Raw genomic sequence first — 4,306 nt, 5'->3', positions numbered from 1 at the left:
ATGCTTGCTGGTGGTATTGGTCAGGCGGGGCACTCTGGGAGTGAGTATCCCCCCACACCCTCCCTTCGCCAGCCCGCTCCTTCTGAAACTGTCAACCAGCAAATCAGCCTTTTCATGGAAACCAGACCTTTAATTATTTTCAGATGCCGGCGCTTTTGGTGTGAGCCGCAATGTGTGACTTTGCTCTGTTCTGAGGCTGCATTAATCCAGCGCGATGATTAAAAAAAGCTTGCACGCCTCGCAGGCTTGCTGTGTGCTGGTAGATCAGTCCGAGGTCAAAGAGTCATCGCAAAGAGTGGTTGGAAAGGGTTTCTACCACAGAGCAGTCAACAAATTCATTAGATTTGCTTCATTAGGCAGCGCCGTTTTTCTCTGTCAGTCAGATTAAACTTGGTGAAATAGGCTTTCAAACATTTTACATATTAATGTGAAATACAATTCCGTTGTCTGCGTCGGATAAAAACCCTTCAGAAACTTCCTTGTTGCAGTTGATCAATGGCGTGTTTTATAAAGCTGAAAGGATGTATAATGGTGTGGAAACAAACAATTAGGAGTTTTACTGCAAAGGCTTTGTAAAATCACCAAGCACAAAACACCTCATCTGCTGACATTTCCACCGCTCCATCTGGTTCCTGCTTATTTTTAAATGTATTGTTAGGATTTTCACATCAAATCCGCAATACACAGAGACAATGAGTAATGATTATGTAATGATTTCCACAGAAAGCCGCCTCTGTGTTTCAGAAAAGAACATGTTCCAGTTTCCAGCTTTTGGACAGTGGATGAGAACGCTCTCCCGTGCACTTTGTCTCACATGGCAAGCTTCTGTGGATCGTGTCGGCCTCGGCTGGACAAAGCCAGAGTTTGGTACACAAAGCAAAGTTACAAAGCCAAGAGAAATAAATGCGTGATGTCTCATCTCCCTGTGTGATGTGAAACCCCATCACCAGCTCCCTTCTTGCTTTCAGAGTATGATTTGGAATTCAGTCAATCATTTTCTGGATGATTCCCCGGTAGGATTCTCTCCTTACCTCAGAGCCGTCGTGGTCTTCTAGCATTACGCTAGGGCCAGTGAAGGACCAGCTGTATCCTCGGGAGTGTGTCGAAGCAGGTGTGATTCCACTCTGATTTGTGTCAAACATGCCAAAAATAAGAGAAAAAAATAGATTAGTTATTCCTTTTTTCTTCTTCTTTTTTTTTTCCAGTCAGGTCCTCATAGGAAAAGCTTTGTATATGTTTAACAGCCTGTCAGTCTGCCTTTATGTAGCCACTATTCTCTAAACAGAATCGTGTGTCTGTGTTAGCTACATGTCATCAGATTTTACTGCATATTGTATCTGGCAGGCGCTGCATCTACTACAGTGGCAACTATCGCAACTTATGTGTTTTGTAGGAAATCTTTTTTTTTTTTTTTTCAAAAGCAAAAATACTGTCCAGCGTGTATATAATTTAAAATCATCTTGCCATTAGCTGAGGAGCTGTACATGACAAGAGAATCTACAGTGTCCCTTCCTGATTTAATCAGTCTTTTAGCCCGTATACCTAGTTTTCCCAGATTATCCCTATAGTGAACTGATGCAGCAATAATGGGACTTCTTGCTTGACTATTCCATTCAAGTATCAGCCCCATCACAGACATATATGACACAATTTTGCATATTCACTCGGAAAAAAAAAGGCATTCATCCCAGTAGAAGAAGCAGATAATTATATGATCAGTTAATCATTACATTAACTTTAGAGTGACAGAAGCCCTTTTTGTATTTTCTACTTCGTGTCATCTGCAAGTCTTCAACAACATTTAATTCCTCTGTGGACCTTTTTCCCTTCACCATCATGCTTTGGACACAAAATAAAACAAAACTAATAATACTTTATGAAGATCCTTGGGAAAATTTAATTTTTTTTCTGCATTGAACAATCTTATTTCTAGGAATCGGAGGTGGAGTCACATTATGGCTTTCTGGGGAGCTGATGGGGGTCAATGGTCTTACTCATGGACCCACAGTGGTGTCGTGACAGCTGTGGGTTTCAAACCTGCAAACTTGCAATCCCAAGTCTGTTTCGTTAACCTCCAGGCCACTGCTGCCAAACTAACAGACATGGCTGCCACATGTATGGGGCTCAGTCCACTCACTGGGAGCAGTTTGGGGTCCAGTGTACAATTCAGCATATAAAGAGTGGAGATTGGGAATTGAACCTACCGTCTTCCAGTTGAACGATGACCACCCTACCAACTGAGCCATGGCCGCTCCGAATCTGTTGCTTGATTGGTGCGAACGTGACTGTCTTTAATCACAGCATCTCTTCGCAGCATTAAACGAAGTTCAAAGACCCTGAATCATCGGGCAGAAAAAGCTGAATGAGCACACTTTTCTCTCATTTTAATCAAGGTTGGAAAACATGCAACACCTGGCTGACCGGGCCAACAGGGTCAGCCCAAAGAGCAAGGAAGACCACTGGTGTTTAACATAGCTGCCGGTCTAGGGGCAGAGTGTCCACCAGCATGGCCCTGCACTGACCTAAGACGCCCCCGTGCCTGTTAAGATCATCTCCTGAGTATCAGGCGCGCGCGCGTGTGCGTGTGTGTCTCATTGGACCTGATAGTGTTTTGCTCCAAGGAGATGGAGTTGGTGAGGGAAACATATTCACATCTGGTTTGAGCGAAAGTGTCCCAGAATGTTATACCACTAGATTGTGCAACAAAATCATCCAGTCGGATTATAAAACACTTGTTTGCTCATTTTACTCACAAGGATTTTGACAATTGTCAATAATTAAGTAAAAAAGTGGCATAGCCAATCAGACGTTACTGAAGCGATTGTCCCAAACCAGGTTAGACTTCCATGGTTATCGCAATTACTGTGTAGTATGTTTACATGTGGGACAGGCCTGGTGTTGTTTTCTTTTATTAATTCCCATTTGGTTTGTAGGTGTTGACCAAGGCTAATTCATCTTTTTTGCAGGAAGGAGATGTTAATATGACGTGTGCTGTACTGCAGGTGTCTTTTTCCTTATATTGGTCCTGTCCTGTGGGCTTTATGGCCTTGCACTGATTCCAGAGAGGCCCACAACAAATCAAACGCTTCATAATAACTCCACATATTGGGATTAATGAATGTCATAGAGCAGCACAGGGGAGGCTGTACAAATGCGCACACATATGAAGTCATATTATTTAAATACCACCTGTTGTCATTCAGTGTATACACATTCCTTAACAGTTAAAAAAAAAAGAAGGTGTTTTTTATCAAATTTGAGAGCGAAGGTCCAGCTTGAGGCTCCTGCCGGTCCAGGCAGAGGGGTGGTGCCCCCGGAGGGTGTTTGCTTTAGGCCCACTTTACGACTATGATGCTTTTTCCAGATCTCCGTCTGAAATGGAGACAGGAATGGCTCCAAGCCAGTAAACTGCTTCTTAACTTGAAGATCAGACCCATTTTTGGCAGGTTTGACAGAGGTATCTGAGCTTGTCTTGACAGCACGGTTCACATAGATGACTCAGAATCCACACATTCTGCCCCAGCCATTGCCCCAAAAATGCCCTAGAAAAATGCAGGAAATGAATATCACCCCAAATCCACAAATGCCTCACATGCAAGAGAGATTTGCATGCAATCAAGGCATTTCCTGTGTTATTTTCTTTCAGCTGACTGGCATTCCCTTTGATGCCCAGCACATACTGCTCATTGCATTAATGTTGATTGTAGCTTACCTTTAAAGGTAAAGGCCCCAGGCTATCTGAAACCTAATCTGTGGTCAAGGCTAACTTCTGCTCTGAGCTATCACTGCAATGTGCCGTGACAGTCTAATGGCCCAGCCCCAGTGTGGATCAAAGGGCTGTTTGTGGCCCACGCTGAAGATTACACTTGGCTGCTGTGCCATTCTCTCATAGCAGCCAAGACAGATCCCAGAGGCTCTCAGAACCAAGATGTTTATCGGGCCTGTACTCTAACAAACAAGATGTGCGTCACCGGCTACAACCATGTAATGTTAATGTTCCTTTTTTGTTTTTGCAATGATGGTGACTGGTCCCATGTCTGCTGTTCACAGCTGTAATTGTGTGTGCGTGTGTGTGTGTGTGTGTGTGTGTGTGTGTGTGTGTGTGTGTGTGTGTGTGTGTGTGTGTGTGTGCGCGCGTGTGCGTGTGCGTGTCCGTGCGTGCATGCGTGCATGTACTTGAATATGCTGTAAGGACTTCAGACTGTTTACACAGTCACACTTTGGGGATCCAAATACCCGCGATCCAAATGTAATGCAAGACATTTTCAAAAGAAGGTGCGCATTAGTGTTGTGTGAGGGAAAGTTA

This window comes from Blennius ocellaris (genome assembly GCF_963422515.1).
Source record: "Blennius ocellaris genome assembly, chromosome: 6".
In the NCBI taxonomy this organism is placed as follows: Eukaryota; Metazoa; Chordata; class Actinopteri; order Blenniiformes; family Blenniidae; genus Blennius; species Blennius ocellaris.
The sequence above is the reverse complement of the archived record's forward strand: the minus strand, read 5'-3'. Positions refer to the sequence as shown.